Source organism: Mixophyes fleayi, chromosome 5, assembly GCF_038048845.1.
Source record: "Mixophyes fleayi isolate aMixFle1 chromosome 5, aMixFle1.hap1, whole genome shotgun sequence".
NCBI classification, from domain to species: Eukaryota; Metazoa; Chordata; class Amphibia; order Anura; family Limnodynastidae; genus Mixophyes; species Mixophyes fleayi.
In genome coordinates this window covers 185,571,277-185,592,247 of record NC_134406.1, presented here as the reverse complement: position 1 = coordinate 185,592,247, position 20,971 = coordinate 185,571,277, and positions in this window count along the sequence as shown.

Sequence of the window (20,971 nt, the reverse complement as noted above, 5' to 3'; positions counted from 1 at the left end):
CTCTGTTTTGTATGATATTTCTATCTACATTGCACTGTTGGGCATATTGCTGATCAAGGTACACTTACAGGTCAGATAACCTCTGCTATGTGTATTCCTGGCTATATTATCATATTCATCAACATTATCATCATCATCATCTTCCATTGTCTTTTAAATGGATATTTGCCCACCGAGAAAGCCAAAGATAGTGGTGAAACTCGCTTCAGACCTCCAAATGTAATTACCTATTAACTCTTTCTGTTGCCATTTTTACCTAAATCTATATACTGTTTAACCCACTTTTGAAATGAAACTTCTTTTTTGACTCCTAGTAAAAGAAAATTGTGGAGATTAAAATATGTAAAGTAACATCTTGCAATTCCTCCACACACTCTGAATCCTCTCATGTGATCTGCACTGTCACACCACAACCCACCCTTTCACTGTAATGCTAAGGGCAGTGCATTGGAGGTGCAAGTTCGTACCATTGATCCAAATGACCAAATCCACATACTACTATCATCATCATTATCATCATCATCATCATTTATTTATATAGCGCCACTAATTCTGCAGCGCTGTACAGAGAACTCACTCACATCAGTCCCTGCCCCATTGGAGCTTACAGTCTAAATTCCCTAACATACACACACACAGACAGACAGACAGAGAGAGGCACACACAGACTAGGGTCAATTTGTTAGCAGCCAATTAACCTACCAGTATGTTTTTTTGGAGTGTGGGAGAAAACCGGAGCACCCAGAGGAAACCCACGCAAACACGGGGAGAACATACAAACTCCTCACAGATAAGGCCATGGTCGGGAATTGAACTCATGACCCCAGTGCTGTGAGGCAGAAGTGCTAACCACTACGCCACCGTGCTGCCCCAGATATCCTCAAAAGGTTCTATTCTAATGACACACAATTGTAGCGATCAGAATGCAAACATCTACTCTAATACATAAAAATCACAGCACAAGCCAGCACCTTTACATCCAGGCACAACTAGTGATCAGAACACAGAGGAAAGGGTTCCACAGTTCTGTGGTTTGTTTGGTATCATGCATGTAGGGGTGCAATTTAGTGTTGTAAAATATGATTCATGTGCCAGTCACAAAGCTGGCTCAGTCCTCCACAAACCTCCAGTGTCTGTGGCTATTCCTACTCTCTGAAACACACAGAGCTCTCCAGCTAGCATGGTAATTTGAGGCACCCCCACCTTCCCTCCTCATCTACTCCTCACATACTGATAACAATACAAAGTGCTGGCTAGATAAATCCGGGGTGTAACAGCTCCTCTACTCCCCCTACTATCACAATATTTAAACACGCAACTCATTGAAGTGTACAGTGAAATTCTGACAACTCCAGTTTACATGCATCATCACATGCTAGTGCTTCTCACATAATTAGCATGTTTGCAGTTTTGCAAAATGACGAAGATATATAAAGTCATACATAACTGTAAAGTAATAATACATGTATTGCAAAATTGTGGATGCATTGTATATCTATTTCTATTTCTATAAAATACGAATAATAGGAGGAAAATAATGTACCAAAGTATAGAAGGGGGAATTCACTTTATTATTGTGAGTAAGTAACAGAGGAAAGTTTGTGTGAGATTTTTTCATCCTTACCATGACACGATGGGTCTGATAGACCTCATCTTCCCCATCATTCAACCTGAACATCCAAACTGGAGGGTATATTTATATACTGTATGTTTACTTTAGTTGCCATTTCTTTTTGGATTGACATGGACTTAACCCAACTGGTTCTTAAATAATTCCAGGTGGGTTACAGCAAAACATGGTGTTCTGGTCACTTCCTGGCAACTTTCTCCCTCTGGACCACATAGGAAGCCAGGAAGATTACAAATGCTTGCAAGAGGTTAAACTGAGGAGTTACTCTTCATTAACTGGGATAAGGATGCTCACTAATCTATTTATAGCTCTATGAATTTCCCCTGGACTTGGACAGACAGTGAGACACCAACTCAGCAGGGGAGGACTGCAAGTGGAGAAAATCCTGGTTCCTGCCCTTCTTCATCACAACAACACATCCTGACCAATCCCAGCATCGCTGACCTGTAAAAACCCTGCAAGGTGGTATTTCCAGGGTGGGTAATTTGAACCCCTTAAAAAGGCTGGCAGTGCGACCTCAGGGTGTTTGAGGTTACTCTTGAACGTGGTATAGATTTCTGTCTCTCACCAGTTCCATTGTGATCTCTGCAACAGTTTCTGTAACGCAGACGCGTCCTCTCTCTGCATCTTGAAGCCAAGAGCCTATGCTCCATCAGCAGCTGCTCGAGGTTCAGTTCAACTGGTGAGTCTGCTAGAGCACAGAGACTGAAGTCCAGATCCCTACCACATCACTAAAGAGCATTGGCCAAGCGGTCGGGAACTGCAAGACAACGAGAAGAATCACAGTAACTTGGACAGCTTTAGTGTCTACAGAATTAACAGCTTGGCTGGGAGTTTGCAATGAGGCCTATGAGATGAACAGCTTGGCTGGGACTTTGCAAAGACAGCTTGGCCAGATAATTCATTGTATGGAGAGATTTCGGAAAGACTAAAGGCTCCGTGACTATGGTAACTTTTTCAGGACCACTAACTTCTGCTACAGCTTGGCGGGAAACTTCATTACACCTAATAATATGATTCTGCGGTTCACTATGTGCATAGAAAAACGAGAGCTTAGCTGAGACATTCGCTATACTTTATAATAATAGATTTTGGTCCATTGTGGAAATAGGAAATAACAGTTTGGGCAGGTCATAGACATTTGCTACGTACTGGTGTACCACTGCTAGATCTCTATAGCAACTATTTCAGGGCTATGGGTGGGAACTACAGCTTGACACAGAGTGCAAACTAATAGTTTGGTCACACACCTTCCCCATTGACTACTATAGTGGTCTTAACTCTTTGATGTCTATTCATTTAGCAGACTGAATTGAACAGCTTGGCTGGGCACCACAGTATTCGTGACATACTGGTGTATCTCCATTGTGGTTGTCCCGGCAGCTGCATCTGGACCACTGGAGTTTTACAGCTTGAACAGAGAAGCATAGAAATACAGCTTAGTACATCAAAAGACTTTTACTATTATTTATATATCGGTTGGGAGTAATTGGTCCCTGGACTGCTAATGGGTGATGGTTGAAGATTGGTGAGCACTTGGGTATTGTTTTAATCATTGTTCCACCTAAAAAGCTATTGTTTCCAGTTAGCTTTCTCATGCTGTAATAAAGATATGGTCGTATCCACATCCATTCTTTGCCTGTGTGATCCAAAGAACCCTAAGGTGCCAGGGCACCCAATGTGCTCCGTCTCTAACCCCTTGTACCCTGACACTTACATATGCATATTTATCATATTGCTAAAGATAAATTGATGCACACAGTATATTAAAGCCAATCTCTCAAAAATTAGTTATCACCATAAAGTGTCAGCCACGCAGTTGAAACAGAGCATGTACATTACTCTATTAACATAATGCCAGATAATCTTGTGCTGACTGATGCAGATATATAGTGAAAATAAATGCAATATGGAATCATTTTTAAGTGAAACTTTATTGGCAGCATCTAGTGAAAATCCTTTGGGAAGATGAAAATGGGTAACAGAAGTGACATCATGTCCTTTCCACTTGTGCTCTATATGAATCCTCCAAGTCCTGTGATCTGTGTGAACTGATCTAACACGCTATTATCTGCCGTCCTAAACAATTTTATGCAGGCCAAATCAAAATACATTTTCAATGACAAAAGGCAAATAAGTCACTTAAAGTTAGAGATGGTCACTGACCCCTGTGTTTTGGTTTAGGTTGTGGTTTTAGATGTGGATTACCGTCGTGTTTTGTTTTTGTTTTTGTTTTTGTTTTGTTTTGTTTTGCAATTTGTTAAAAAAATTACATTTTTTTTGGGCTAAAATAACATAATTTAGGTATTATTTTGTACCTACTGTGGCGAGAGCCCATTAATGCAGAAGCACACGCAAACAACTTCTTCCTTTTTTATGTAGTTTTATTGTCAGGATGGTAAATGTTTTGACACCGTACAGATTTCACAGCAATTCTTGGAGACTCTAAACGCTAGCTAGACATGGCTCAGCTCTCTCAAGACCAGCCAGTTTCCCCAGCGTTGGTCTCCGTGCACAAATGATGCAAACAAGCTTTTATACCTGATACTCCTCCCCCAGCCTTAGCTTGCAGGACAGGTGACACACCCACCTTCTCTTTAAAAGGAAACGCCCATCCCTGTCTCTGTTTGCACTAACAGACACACCCTGTCTGTTTGCTGAGAGGAAGGATTTCAAATCATGTAAGTTTAACCAAACTTAAATTATTGCTTTTCATACATAAGTCTTTACATCCAATCTAGGTGCATTACTGCACAAATGTTTTACTCTACTTCCCTGCTTTCTCTGCATATTGCCAGCTAAATGCCTCCTTCTGTTACATATAGCTCCCCCTAGTGTCTCCAAGTAGAGGGACGCGGACTTTGCGAGGAGCGCATATTTTCGTGACAACGCATCTGCATTTTTGTGTAGAATCCCAGGTCTATGCTCTACTGAGAACTTGAAAGGTTGCAGTGCCAAGAACCAGTGGGTTACCTTGGCATTTACCTCCCGGTTGTTCTGCATCCATCTTAATGGAGCATGGTCTGTTATTAAGGTGAACTCTCTGCCTAGGAGATAATAGCGCAGAGTTTCTGTAGCCCATTTTATGGCAAGACATTCTTTCTCCACAGTGGTATATTTTTGTTCCCTTGGAAGCAACTTACGGCTTAGGTACAGGACAGGATTTTCTACTCCATTCTTCTCCTGTGACAAGACTGCACCTAAGCCAACACCAGAAGCATCAGTTTGGAGGAAAAACCTCCGGGTAAAATCTGGTGCTTGTAGAACTGGAGTGGAACAAAGAGCTAACTGAAGATCAGACCAGCCGGTTTCTGCAGAGTCAGGCCAGGTTAATCTATCAGGACAACTTTTTTTTAACATGTCCGTAAGTGGAGCAGCTCTAGTGGCGAAGTGGCTTACAAACCGCCTGTAGTAACCTACTAAGCCTAAAAAGGTTCTTAACTGCAACTTTTTTTCTGGTCTTGCCCAATTTTTGACTGCCTCCACTTTGTCTAGCTGGGGTTTTACATGCCCTCGACCAACAATGTACCCCAAATATTTGGCTTCTCTCATGGCTATGGCACATTTGTCTGGGTTAGCTGTTAACCCTGCTGACCTTAATGAAGCTAAGTGTCACGGGCACTAGGAGTCTTTACCCAGGGATCACCAGGTGATAGGCTTACCAGAGCAGTATAGGTGGTAATATGGTACTCTGGTAGCAGGGTGATCACGGAACAGGAAATAGCAGATGATGAGATGCTCAGGAAAGTCTATGACTAGCAGCACTGGCAATATGGAGGTAGTAATACACGAGGAACTGTATGGACAAAGGACACGTGAAGGTAGTCAGTGGTCTGCGGTAGCAAGTTGTACCACTGCTATAGTGAGGAGGAATGTCCAACAGAAACGAGGGGGTGATGAGAGTCAGCGGTCTGCGGATAGCAAGTTGTACCGCTGTCTGAGTGAAGGAATAGAATCCAAGTGGAGGTATCCGGGGAGTCAGTGGTCTGCGTTAGCAAGTTGTACCACTGCTATGTGAGAGGATACTGGAACAGGTGAAACTGGAAACAGGGGTCAGTGGTCTGCCACCAGCAAGTTGTACCACTGAATATATATGTGAGGAGGTGCACGGGGAGAGACTGCAACACAAGATATACACGGGCACCTTGACTTTGATCCACAGTAATATGCACAATATAAATGTATAGATGACTGAACAACACTGCCAATATAGAAAGTCTCTTGAAGTAGTCCAGCACGAGATAACACAGTCAATGATGGCAATAGACTCAGCGGATAGCACACTCCAGAGGAGAACCAACACAGTCCAGCAAGGTATGCAATACACAGCACAGTCAATGAGAAGTATGCATACCGTGGTTCAGGAGAAGGCAGTCAGACAGGAGTGCAGAGATACCTGAACGGCAGGAGGCCGGCAGGATGCGAAGTCCCTGGATGAGTGAAGCGGTGGTCTAGTAGGTGCAGCGCACAGGTAGGTAGACCAGCAGGGAACACAGGAAAGCGTGGAGAGCGGATCAGCAGTAGATGGATGAGTAGCGCTGAGGAGTAACAGCAGCGGGTCTCTGCGGGAACACGAAGGTAGCCAATAGCAACCAGCAGGTGCAGTAACGATGGGACACGGGAGAGCAGAGTTGAACTGGAACTGTTGATCACGGAGAATAGCGGGTAACAATAGTGGCAGCAGACTCAAGGAAACACGGGAGAGTTGACAAGGACTGAAGACTGAAGCGCACAGAGGCAGCGGATAGGAATCAGCCAAACAGTCACGATGAAACACAGACGGGATGCAGGTTGAAGACTGTAGTGCACGGAGGCAGCGGATAGGAATCAGCTAGCAGTCACGATGATGAAACACAGACGAGTTGCAGGTTGAAGACTGTAGTGCACGGAGGCAGCGGATAGGAATCAGCTGGCAGTCACAATCATGAACAGGTGAGTGGAAGTGAATGAGAGACTGTAGTGCACGGAGGCAGCGGATAGGCATCAGCTAACAGTCCCAATAATACATGGTAGAGTTGAAGTGGTTAGAAGACTGTAGTGCACGGAGGCAGCGGATAGGCATCAGCTAACAGTCCCAATAATACATGGTAGAGTTGAAGTGGTTAGAAGACTGTAGTGCACGGAGGCAGCGCATAGGAATCAGCCCACAGTCACGATGATACAGTAGATGGTAGAAGTGGTATGGGAACCACAGTAGTAGAAGTGGTTTGGAAACCACAGAGGTAGAAGTGGTTTGGAAACCACAGGAATCAGCTGGGCTGAATAAACGAGGAAACACAGGAACACCTTCAGAGACTCATGGGGAATGAGACTCCAAGATCAGGCAACGTGGTGTTGACCACAGGTGCTTAATATAGGGAGGTTGCCTGATCTGCCAATTAAGTTAAAGGAACATACACTGAAGGTTTAGAAAGGGCTGCGCATGCGCAGTCCCTCAGGATGGAGGACGGCCACGGTTCCTAAATGTCCGGGAAGAAGCACTCACAGTCCGGTGAGTGACAGTACCCCCCCTTTTAAAGGTGGGCACAGAACGCCTGGAACCGGGCTTGTCCGGATTTTTGGAATAAAACTTCTTCAGAAGGGCAGGAGCATTAAGATCTTCAGCTTTGATCCATGAACGCTCTTCAGGACCAAAGCCCTTCCAATGAACGAGGAAACGGAGGACTCCTCGCGAAATTTTTGCATCCAATACCTCAGTAATCTCGAAATCCTCCTCCTGATGAACTTGAACTGGCTGCGGTGCTGAGGGAGGAGTCGAGAAACGGTTGATGATGAGAGGTTTGAGCAAGGACACATGGAAGGCATTGGAAATCCGAAGATTCTTAGGAAGAAGAAGTTTAACACATACTGGATTGATAACTTGAATGATCCTATATGGACCAATAAAACGAGGGGCGAATTTCATAGATGGAACCTTCAAACGAATATTTTTGGTAGATAACCAGACACGCTCTCCAATTTTTAGTGGTGGAATAGCCCGCCTCTTCTTATCTGCGAAAGACTTATATTTGTTAGATGTCTTCTTTAAACAGGTTTTGACCTGAGACCAGATATTTTTGAAGGTCTGACAAGCAGTCTCCACAGCAGGAACTTGGGTGGGCGGGAGGGCAGGAAATTCCGGAAAAGACGGATGGTGACCGTAGACCACAAATAATGGAGTTTTGGATGATGACTCATGGTACATGTTGTTATGGGCGAATTCAGCCCAAGGGAGCAATTCTACCCAGTTGTCTTGGTTGGCTGAAGAGAACATCCTAATAAAAGTCTCAAGATCTTGATTGACTCGTTCCGTTTGTCCGTTAGATTGCGGATGGTAAGACGATGAGAGTGCTAATCGTATGCCCAAGGTTTTACAAAGGACCCGCCAGAATCTGGAAACGAATTGTACTCCTCTATCTGACACAATCTCAGACGGACATCCATGGATGCGGAAGATTTCTTTAATGAAATGTTCAGCCAGAGTAGACGAGGAAGGTAAACCGGACAGAGGAACGAAATGAGCCATCTTCGAAAATCTGTCTACCACTACCCAAATAGTATTGTGATTCTTACTTGGTGGCAAATCAGTAACGAAATACATACTAATATGGGTCCAAGGCTTGGACGGAATGGGTAGTGGTCGCAGCAACCCTGCTGGAGTTCTGCGGGAGGATTTGAACTGAGAACATAAATCACAGGAAGCAATAAACTCTTTGACGTCTCTCCTCATTGAAGGCCACCAGTAACTTCGAGAGAGAATCTCAAAGGTCTTGTGTTCACCGGCGTGTCCAGAAAAACGAGAGGCATGGAACCACGAAAGGATTTTCCTCCTCAGAGTAGGAGGCACGAGGGTCTTCCCAAATGGTAACATTTTGGTGGATGAAGCAGCCAGAGAAATACATTTGGGGTCTAGAATAGCATGGTTGGGAACCTCTTCTACATCAGAGGACGTCACAAAAGCTCGAGATAGAGCGTCAGCTTTCTTGTTCTTAGCGGCTGGTTTGAAGGTTATAATTAATTCAAAACGGGAAAAGAAAAGAGACCATCTTGCTTGACGAGGGTTCAAGCATTGAGCAGATTGCAAATATGACAAGTTCTTATGATCCGTGAAGATCGTCACCGGATGGCGAGCTCCTTCCAACAAGTATCTCCATTCCTCTAATGCAGCTTTGATGGCCAGCAACTCCTTGTCCCCGATAGTATAATTTTTCTCTGCGGGCAGAAGACCCCGAGAGTAGAAGGCACAAGGATGTAATTTTTGTTGCTCCGAGCGTTGGGAGAGAATGGCTCCTAAGCCCACATTAGAGGCATCTACTTCTAGGAAGAAGGGGAGTGTCACATCAGGCTGTCGAAGAATGGGAGCAGACGAGAAGGACTCTTTGAGAATTTGAAAGGCTTGGAGAGCCTCAGATGACCATTGCTTAGTATTAGCCCCTTTCCGAGTTAGGGCCACAATAGGAGATGCAATGGATGAAAAGTCTTGAATGAAGCGTCTATAGTAATTGGCAAAACCTAAAAAACGCTGGATGGCACGAAGAGTAGTTGGCTGAGGCCAATGTAGTACAGCATTTACTTTGTCTGGATCCATCTTCAGGCCAACTCCGGAAACTATATACCCCAAGAATGGAATCTGGGGTAACTCGAATGAACATTTTTCCAATTTACAGAACAATGAGTTTTTCCGTAGTCTGGAGAGGACCTCTGCCACATGTTGGTGATGAGAAGGCAGGTCCTGTGAGAAGATCAATATGTCGTCCAAGTAGACAACGACACATACATATAATAAGTCCCGAAAGATCTCATTGATGAAACCCTGGAAAACAGCGGGGGCATTACACAGCCCGAAGGGCATTACTAAATATTCGTAATGCCCATCTCTGGTGTTGAACGCGGTCTTCCATTCGTCACCGGAACGGATTCTAATTAAATTGTAGGCACCACGAAGATCCAACTTAGTAAATATCCGGGCTCCCTTGATGCGATCAAATAGCTCAGTGATCAGCGGAATGGGATACCGATTCTTGATAGTAATGGCGTTGAGTCCAAGAAAATCTATACAAGGGCGTAATGATCCATCCTTCTCTTTGACGAAGAAGAACCCAGCTCCAGCGGGAGAGGTGGAAGGTCGAATGAACCCACGCTGGAGATTCTCCTGTATGTACTCAGATGTGGCTTGAGTTTCAGGTAACGAGAGAGGATAGACCCGACCCCTGGGAGGAGTCTTGCCAGGTAGAAGGTCGATCGGACAATCCCAAGAACGATGAGGAGGAAGACGTTCAGACTGAGCTTTATCAAACACATCGGCAAATGAAGCATACTGAGGAGGGAGTCCCGGGGAGGAAGATGAGATGGAAGATTGCTGTACTTTAAGAGGAATAACTTGAGAAAGACAACGATGGTGACATTCAGACCCCCAAGACGTAACTTGAGGGGTGCGCCAGTCAATCTGGGGAGAGTGACACTGAAGCCATGGAAGGCCTAAGACAATCGGACTTGTCGTAACTGGAAGAATTAAAAACGAAATTTCTTCATGGTGTAGTACACCAATCTGAAGGGTTACTGGAGACGTACTCTGGGTGATGAGACCATTGATGAGACGTGATCCATCTATAGCCGTCACAGTAATGGGTGTTTTTAAAGTGATCACTGGTAGGGACCATTGATTCACTAGTGATTTAGAAATGAAATTTCCTGCTGCTCCGGAATCAATCAATGCCTGTGACTCAAAGGATTTGGTAGCAAAGGAGATCGTAACATCAAAAGCGCAGACTTTAGATTTCATAGACAATGGAGAGGACTCCAGGGACCCTAACTTCACCTCTCCAGAACTAGTTAGGGCCTGGCATTTCCCGATCTCTTAGGGCAAGAGCTGAGCATATGCGTGGAATCAGCACAATAGATACAGAGTCTATTCTTTACTCTTCGTTTCCTCTCCTCTGAAGATAATTTGGAACGTCCTATCTCCATGGGAATCACAGAGGATGGAGCTGGACGAAATTGAGGGTTTGAACGAAGAGGTGCTTTGACAGCCGTTGTTTTCTCAGACTCTCTTTCACGAAATCTCATATCTACACGATGGCAAAGAGAGATCAAATCTTCTAGTGACGAAGGAAGCTCTTGGGTAGTCAGTGCATCCTTAATTTTATCGGAGAGCCCCTGCCAGAAGGCGGCAACTAATGCTTCAGTGTTCCACTGAAGTTCAGAGGCTAAGATCCTAAATTGAATAACATACTGTCCTACTGTATGGGAGCCTTGTCGCAAACGAAGAATGCTGGAAGCAGCGGAGGTCACACGACCTGGTTCATCGAACACACTTCGGAACGTGGAAATGAATTTGGCACTATCTTGTAGAATTGGATCGTTTCTTTCCCACAGAGGGGAGGCCCAAGCAGGGCTTGTCCAGAAAACAATGAGATAAGATAGGCCACTCTGGAACGATGGGTAGAAAAATTTTGAGGTTGGAGTTCAAAATGGACTGAACATTGGTTAAGGAAACCTCTACAAGTTTTGGGGTCCCCGTCATATTTTGACGGAGTAGGCAGGTGAAGCGTAGGAGCTGTAGACACCTGGGATGGCACTGGGGAAACGGAGGAAAGCACAGGAGCTTCAATATTAGCTGTAACAGTCTGTCCAGATGTTCCTTGGGAGGTTAACGATTGGTAACATTGAAGTAACAGCTGTTGGCGAGCATCCTGTTGCTCCACACGGCTGACCAGATGCTGCAGCATCTCTTTAGCGGTAGGTTCCGTATCTGGGTCTGTCATGGCCTGATCTTACTGTCACGGGCACTAGGAGTCTTTACCCAGGGATCACCAGGTGATAGGCTTACCAGAGCAGTATAGGTGGTAATATGGTACTCTGGTAGCAGGGTGATCACGGAACAGGAAATAGCAGATGATAAGATGCTCAGGAAAGTCTATGACTAGCAGCACTGGCAATATGGAGGTAGTAATACACGAGGAACTGTATGGACAAAGGACACGTGAAGGTAGTCAGTGGTCTGCGGTAGCAAGTTGTACCACTGCTATAGTGAGGAGGAATGTCCAACAGAAACGAGGGGGTGATGAGAGTCAGCGGTCTGCGGATAGCAAGTTGTACCGCTGTCTGAGTGAAGGAATAGAATCCAAGTGGAGGTATCCGGGGAGTCAGTGGTCTGCATTAGCTAGTTGTACCACTGCTATGTGAGAGGATACTGGAACAGGTGAAACTGGAAACAGGGGTCAGTGGTCTGCCACCAGCAAGTTGTACCACTGAATATATATGTGAGGAGGTGCACGGGGAGAGACTGCAACACAAGATATACACGGGCACCTTGACTTTGATCCACAGTAATATGCACAATATAAATGTATAGATGACTGAACAACACTGCCAATATAGAAAGTCTCTTGAAGTAGTCCAGCACGAGATAACACAGTCAATGATGGCAATAGACTCAGCGGATAGCACACTCCAGAGGAGAACCAACACAGTCCAGCAAGGTATGCAATACACAGCACAGTCAATGAGAAGTATGCATACCGTGGTTCAGGAGAAGGCAGTCAGACAGGAGTGCAGAGATACCTGAACGGCAGGAGGCCGGCAGGATGCGAAGTCCCTGGATGAGTGAAGCGGTGGTCTAGTAGGTGCAGCGCACAGGTAGGTAGACCAGCAGGGAACACAGGAAAGCGTGGAGAGCGGATCAGCAGTAGATGGATGAGTAGCACTGAGGAGTAACAGCAGCGGGTCTCTGCGGGAACACGGAGGTAGCCAATAGCAACCAGCAGGTGCAGTAACGATGGGACACGGGAGAGCAGAGTTGAACTGGAACTGTTGATCACGGAGAATAGCGGGTAGCAATAGTGGCAGCAGACTCAAGGAAACACGGGAGAGTTGACAAGGACTGAAGACTGAAGCGCACAGAGGCAGCGGATAGGAATCAGCCAAACAGTCACGATGAAACACAGACGGGATGCAGGTTGAAGACTGTAGTGCACGGAGGCAGCGGATAGGAATCAGCTAGCAGTCACGATGATGAAACACAGACGAGTTGCAGGTTGAAGACTGTAGTGCACGGAGGCAGCGGATAGGAATCAGCTGGCAGTCACAATCATGAACAGGTGAGTGGAAGTGAATGAGAGACTGTAGTGCACGGAGGCAGCGGATAGGCATCAGCTAACAGTCCCAATAATACATGGTAGAGTTGAAGTGGTTAGAAGACTGTAGTGCACGGAGGCAGCGGATAGGCATCAGCTAACAGTCCCAATAATACATGGTAGAGTTGAAGTGGTTAGAAGACTGTAGTGCACGGAGGCAGCGGACAGGAATCAGCCCACAGTCACGATGATACAGTAGATGGTAGAAGTGGTATGGGAACCACAGTAGTAGAAGTGGTTTGGAAACCACAGAGGTAGAAGTGGTTTGGAAACCACAGGAATCAGCTGGGCTGAATAAACGAGGAAACACAGGAACACCTTCAGAGACTCATGGGGAATGAGACTCCAAGATCAGGCAACGTGGTGTTGACCACAGGTGCTTAATATAGGGAGGTTGCCTGATCTGCCAATTAAGTTAAAGGAACATACACTGAAGGTTTAGAAAGGGCTGCGCATGCGCAGTCCCTCAGGATGGAGGATGGCCACGGTTCCTAAATGTCCGGGAAGAAGCACTCACAGTCCGGTGAGTGACACTAAGACCGCCTCAACTTTGGCTAAATGCGATCCCCAGTCTGGGGTATAAATCACTATATCGTCCAAGTAAGCGGCTGAATAAACTGTGTTAGGTCGTAGCAATTTATTCATGGCCCTTTGGAAGGTGGCAGGTGCCCCATGCAACCCAAAGGGTAGGACTTTATATTGATAGAGATCATCAGGGGTGGAAAATGCCATCTTTGGCTTGGCCGTGGAAGTCAGGGGAACTTGCCAATAACCTTTTGTTAGATCAAGGGTTGTTAAATAATTGCTACCAGCAAGATTTTCCACTAGTTCATACACACGTGGCATCTGATAGGCATCAAACTGCGACATACTGTTTAGGCGCCTAAAGTCATTGCAGAACCTATTTGTCCCATTGGGTTTCGGGACAAGCACAATGGGACTATTCCACTCACTAGTGGACTCTTCAATCACATCTAACTGGAGCATCTTCTCGACCTCTTTTCTCACGTCCACCCGTCTGGCTTCTGGAATACGATACGGCTTCTGCTTTACAATGACTCCTGGCGCAGTGACAATGTCGTGTTCGATTAAGGTAGTGCGCCCAGGAATGGAAGAGAAGACATCCCTGTTTGAGCAAATCATTTCTTTAGTCTGTTATCTCTGCTGAATTGAAAAAGCTGGCTCTATGGGCACTTCAGACTTTTCAATGGCAGTACTAATTTCCTGAGGAGAGGTTTCCTCATCAATCAAAGGTTTAAGGAGGTTAACATGATATATTTGCTCTTCCCTTCTCCTACCTAACTGCCGGACTCTGTAATTGACAGGACCGACAGCCTCTAGTACTTCATATGGAACCTGCCAATGAGCGAAAAGTTTGCTTTTCTGGGTGGGAACCAGAACTAGGATCTTTTTCCCAAGCTTGAAAGATCAAACAACAGCACTTTTATCATAACTTTTTCTCTGTCGTTCCTGAACCTCTTTTACATGTTGCTGCACAATAGGCCCTATCTTTCCTAGCCTCTCATACATTTGGGACACAAATTGTACCAGATTTAGCTCCCTGGGACCTTGCTGCTCCCACCCTTCTTTTAACATATCCAAGATACCCCTGGGCTGTCTCCCAAACAATAACTCAAAGGGACTAAACCCTGTTGAAGCTTGAGGTACCTCACGGATGGCAAACATCAAATAGGGAATAAGAGTGTCCCAATCTTTTTTCTCTTGAGCCACTGCTTTCCTGAGCATGTGCTTTAATGTGCGGTTAAAGCGTTCCACCAAGCCATCTGTTTGTGGATGGTATACAGAGGTGTGAAGCGCAGTAACCCCTTGCAACTGGCACATGTCCTTCATCAGTTTAGACATGAATGGAGTACCCTGATCTGTGAGAATTTCTTTGGGTATTCCCAAGCGTGTAAACATCAATACAAGTTCCTTAGCTATGGTGCTGGACTTTATGTTTCGTAGGGGTTTTGCCTCTGGATACCTGGTTGCATAGTCAAGCACCACTAGTATATATTGGTGCCCACATGCAGATTTTTCCAGTGGCCCCACAAGGTCCATAGCTATCCGTTCAAAGGGAACTTGTACTATTGGTATTGGAATGAGAGGTGCCCTGTACATGGGTTTGGGATAGGTTCTCTGACAAATAGGACAAGACCGGCAATACTTTTTCATTGCCATGTGTACACCGAGCCAGTAAAACCTAAGCAGAACTCGTTCCCATGTTTTATCCTCCCCTAGGTGTCCCCCACAGACCTGTGTATGTGCTGCTTTTAACACTAGGGGTACATGGACCTGAGGAACCATTAATTGTTCTACTTTTTCCCCCTGTACAGTAGCAACTCTATATAGGAAATTATTTTTAACAATAAAATATGGTATACCTTTTGCAGGCTGGGCAGCTTTCGCTACCCCATTTACCTCAGTCACACTTTTAAAGGCATGTTCCAAAGTGGCATCATTAAGTTGGTCTCGAGCAAAGTCCTACAGAGGAAACAAAATTGGTATTGCGGACCAGTCCGTATCCACACTGACAGGCGGGGTGGGCTCATTTGCGACATCACCGACCAATGCTAGTTTGGACTGTCCATGTTTCCCCGCAGGTGGATGCTTTTGTGGAACTCCTGCTGTGACTCCCAGGATGGCATTCCGGTTTAGTGATTCCCAAAGATCGATGTCCAGATGTTGTGGATTCTTAGACGGTTCCTTTAAGACCGGCTTCCGACCGTTGCATCAGTTGCCGGCATGTCCGTCCGGATCTGCTCACCGAAGACATCATTAAACTGTGGGAAGTCTCACCCCAAAATGAGTGGATATGGGAGTTTAGGTGCTATAGCAGCTACCACCATAACAGTTTTGTCTTTGAGTGTGACTGGTAGTATTGTTCTTTCATACTCCTCTGTTGTGCCATGTACGCAAAGAACCTTCACCTTGGGCAACCGAGAAGTTATGGTTTCGGGTAAAGCAGAGCTAGAAACCAATGAGAGTTCACTCCCTGAGTCAACCAAGGCCAGAACAAGGTTTTGGTTGATTAGCACAGTCACCCGGAACAAACAAGGACTTCCTGATGTGGGACTCATGGTAAAACAGCTTGGAAATGCAGGTCCAATATGTGCTACAGAACAGTCCATGGGTTCCTGTAGTTTAGGACACTCTGCCTTAAAGTGGGCTGGCTCACCACATACAAAACACTTCAGATTAGAGAGCTTTGCTCAAAGACAGGTTCTTTAGTTATTTGCTGTAGCGCACAAAACCTTTCTACCACGGTGGCAAGCTCTTCATAAGTTTGTAGGTCTGATTGCAGCACCCACATTTGCAAATCGCGGTTAAGCCCCCGGATGCAGTGATCTATCGCCAGAACTTCAATAATCCGAGAAGGTAAATTCTCCTGCAACCATTTCTTTAAAATTTTAGAAAGCTCAGCCACTTGCGCTCTGACTGTTTTTTCTTTATCATAGCACCATTGGTGATAGCGCTGGGCTCGGCCTGGCCCGGAAACTCCAATGCGAGCCAATATCTCAGACTTTAGACACAAATAATCAGAGGCCCGTTCCTCATCTAGATCCATATAAGCTCGCTGAGCTTCACCAGTCAGATATGGCGCCAGTCTCTCAGCCCAATCTTTAGGAGGCCATTTTGCCCTTTTTGCAAGTCTCTCAAAGGACACCAGATATGCTTCTATGTCATCACCTGGCGACATTTTCTGGAAAACCGGACCAGGTGGTTCATTTCTGTCATGCCTCACCTGGCTTAACTCTTTCCTTAAGAGCCTTGTGTTTTCCACCTGTGCCTCGGCAACTCGTAGCATCTGACTTTGCTGCTGTTGCTGCGCAGCAGCCACATTCATGAGGGTTCTCAGTTCTTCCTCAATGTTGATGTCTGCGCGGGTTGGGTAGCAGAAACCCACTTCTGACACCACTTGTGGCAAGAGCCCTTTATTGCAGAAGCACACGCGAACAACTTCTTCCTTTTTATGTAGTTTTATTGTCAGGAAGGTAAATGTTTTGACACCGTACAGATTTCACAGCAATTCTTGGAGACCTCAAACGCTAAGTAGATATAGCTCAGCTCTCTCAAGACCAGCCAGCTTCCCCAGCGTTGGTCTCCGTGCACAAATGGTACAAACAAGCTTTTATACCTGATACTCCTCCCCCAGCCTTAGCTTGATGGACAGGTGACACACCCACCTTCTCTTTAAAAGGAAACGCCCATCCCTGTCTCTGTTTGCACTAACAGACACACACTGTCTGTTTGCTGAGAGGAAGGATTTCAAATCATGTAAGTTTAACCAAACTTAAACTATTGCTTTTCATACATAAGTCTTTACATTCAATCTAGGTGCATTACTGCACAAATATTTTACTCTACTTCCCTGCTTTCTCTGCATATTGCCAGCTAAATGCCTCCTTTTGTTACACTACACTATTATTATTATTATCATCACTAACACTAATTTCCAGTCATTTCAATTCAATTTTTATCACCTCCTAGGTCACAATATGATTTTCATACACTTTAAAAGAAATATTGCTGCATTTCTTGCCAGTGATAAGAAAAAGGCTATTGTCATGCCTGGGCATAAGACCAAAAATCCACCTCTTAAGTGTGGAATTATTTTTACAGAAATCCTGACAACAGTTGTCTAGCCATTTGTAGCATTTTTAAAGCCACACTCAGTAGAGTTAGGGACCTTAACCATCTGGGATCTTCATCCATGTTATGTCATTTTTCAGCGAGTTCATGGAAAGCTGTTGGGAAAACAATCCTTTGCAAGAGGAAGCAAGTATGAAACCTGTCACCCAGTCTCAAGCGGATCACAGACGCCCTGGGTACTATGCTAGTATTAGATCTGCGTCCAATGTCCACTATAATACAGTTGGTTTAAGACATTTAATTGAGGTGTTCTGTCCCTGTTAGCAAATGTCATCACTATACCATTTTACTAGAAAAGCTATTACCCACCTGTACCTGAAGGTTCCTAAAAATTTAATTATTTGGCTGCAAAATGGCATTCTACCCACTGTACACTTAACCACAGATATATGGACAAGCGGACCTGGGCAAACTAAAGATTATATGACTGTGACAGCCCACTGGGTTGGTCATTTGCCTTCCCCAGCAGGGACAGCAGCAGCATGTACCCAAGTACGTCACATTTTTCAGAAGTAGGCTACTCTGTGTATGAGCGGCTTCACTAAGAGGCATGCAGCTGAAAATCTGTAACAAAAGCTAAGGGTTGTCATTGCAACATGGGTAATCCTGCTTTGACTCTCCTGAGGATATGTAATTTCTGATAACGGCACCAATATTGTTCAAGCATTACAGTGGGATGGAATTCCATCACATTTCCTGTTTTGCTCACACAATCAAATTGGTGTTACAGAACTTTTAAAAAATGACATGCAGGCGATGCTGTTTGTGTCCCTAAAAAAATAGTGTAATTTTCTGGATTCCGTAATAGCATGTAGGAGAATGCAGCAGCTGCAAGAATACTAGCATTTTAGGGGAATGTACTGTAGTCCAGCGAAGTAGTCACCTGTGAAGATAGTGCAGACACGGTTAGCTTGAGTCAAGTGATTGCCTTAATAATACATTTTGCGAAGGAGCTACAGAAATTTAACGGATGGAAAAAAAAAAGTAAATGTGGTATATTTAAATTGTAGATTAAATACTTAATTTGCTTCGCCAGGAACCAAGAGCTATCAAAATCTTGTAAGGACGTCTTCTCCTTCAGTTTCTCTGGCAACTACTTGTTGGAAAAAAACTTTCCCAAGATGCAGATGAGTCCGCACCACATTTTGATATTTACTCTGCTCTAAAAGAATTGCCCAAAAATCGTGACAGCTCTGGCCTAAAATGAACTACTAATTACATTTGGAAGGCCATTATTGGCAATTACATCATACTACACAGACTTCTATGATGGTGGATTCCAGTGGGGATGAATTATTAGTGTTTGAGGAAGATTACCACTGCCATCTCTCCTGTTTCTTAGTGACATTAAAATGTAACTGCAGATTTAGACCATGACTGTCAGCCCTATTATTTCTATTTCAGCAATTACAATTAGCAATGGAGCAATGAAGCTCTTCTCTTTGGGTGTTACCTATATAACGCAGTAGAATTTGCCTGCAAATTCTACAGACAAGCCTGCTTGTCTTCCTCTTCATCAATGACTCTTAGCAATTGAGCACTCGTCTTTGGGTGTATATCACACCCAAACCTTATTAGTGCAAATTAGGAAAAATACAGTTTAATCCCTGCTAGGCCCTCCACTATCCTTTGCATGTTAATAGTAGGATTGGTTGGAGTTATGGGCAAGGTCACACATTTTTTGGTCAAATCTTTCAAACCAGCCCAGATGTCAAACGGTTGTGGTCTGCCACCTGCGTCATCCCTGCTTGTGTTTGGAAACTGCAATTTGGTGCCAGAACCTCACGTACCAGAACTGCTGCCACTGGTTCCACACTGCTGCCACTGGTGCAGGACTTACACAGTCAACGGCATCCTCTTCTAATTCCAAAGTGTCATCCTCACTTGGTGAATCACCGACTACACTCGGGCTGTTTAGGCACACATAATCAGAAATGCCGAAAGGGCCCTTCTTTATGGGTACACTATCAGAATAGTCACAATTACACATACCACTTGTGGATGGACTCTCCTCAGGGATTGGTGTCATTTCTAATTCTGGCCATACATTTTCCTCTAATGCCTTACTGTTTTTTTCCAGCTCCGCCTTCACACGTAACAGTACTTGTGCACCACTTTTGGACACCAAATTACTAGGTCTTGCTTGCTCACGAGTGACCTTACAAGAAGAAGGCTCAGTAACATTTTTAGATCTGGCAGTAATATAGAAAGGCGAAGGCCTAATTCTTTCTTTGCCACTGCGTGTGTAGAATGGCATGTTGGCAATTTTTTTTTTTCTTGCCATTTAACTTTTAATCAGTTACAGCTCTTTTTCTCTTCAACACGGTTACATTTTTTTTGTTTGTTTTTTTCCCTGACATAAAAAGTCTATGTACCTGCTTGCTGATCCTGCTCATATGTGGACTACTTTGAATCCATTTTAATGGGGCCAAAGCACTTGAAGTGCAAAATATTCAATAGATAGTTAGATATGACTTTTTGTAGCCAGAAAAATTGTTGTTTCACACTGGGGTATATGGGACACCCCAAAGCACTTGTAGTGCAAAATATTCCCAAAAATGCCTCCTCTATCCTCCTCTATCCTCCTCGCTTCTAACAATCGCTAGAAGAATTGGTAGCAGGATTTCAATAATAATTGAAAGAAAAAGGTATACAATAATTGCTCTGTCCTTGCTCTAATGCTGCCTGTGACCTAACCCTGCTCTCTCCCTCTGTCAAATGGCGATGGATTGCTGTGGAGGTGGGTATTTATGCATTTCAAATATCGCGAGAACCGAGCCCCGAGACCCGACAACGTCACAATGACGTTTTGCTTCGATTTTGAATCCGAACGGACGGGAGAGTACCGAGCCTGCTCTGCTCGGTACTCGGATAGGCAAAGTTCGGGTAGGTTCGGATCTCGCCCATCTCTACTTAAAGTGCACGTGCTTGGCACACACTTTTTTAACTTTAACCACTGTTTTTGCTTTCACTTTTCATCTTTTCATGTCATTTATTTCTTTAAGAACACTCACCAGACAACACTAAAAAGGATTACCATGCTGGATTAGAGTTCTAAGAACAAAAATGAATTCGCATTTTTTTGCCATTTAATAGATGGTAAAAGCAGCTCAACAACTGTAAAATTTTTCACGAAATTGAATATTTCACATTTCAATTTTAATACATAGATGAAAGACTATAAAACTAAAGTAGATATTTCGGTAATAACATACAGAGGTGCATCCTAAATAAATCCATGCCCACAATTTTCACCCATATTAAATATATCCACATTTTTAGGGCACATCTCTGCAACCTCCCATATCACCTCTTTCTCATGAGAGTCAATCTACTCTTAGTCACCCTTAGAGCCTTCCTAAACTTGAGGTCCTTCACAGACATTGTAAGTTTCCTGATATATTTGTTGTATGTTTTTGAATTAAAAACAAAAGAAGTTACTTTATAAGCTGACATTGCAGCCAATTGCGGGACAGCAGGATACAGTATAAAACGGTAAAAATGTCTCAAGATGGAGACATATATAAGACAATCTGCATAAGTAATATAAATGTTGTGCAGGTAGTGAAAGAAT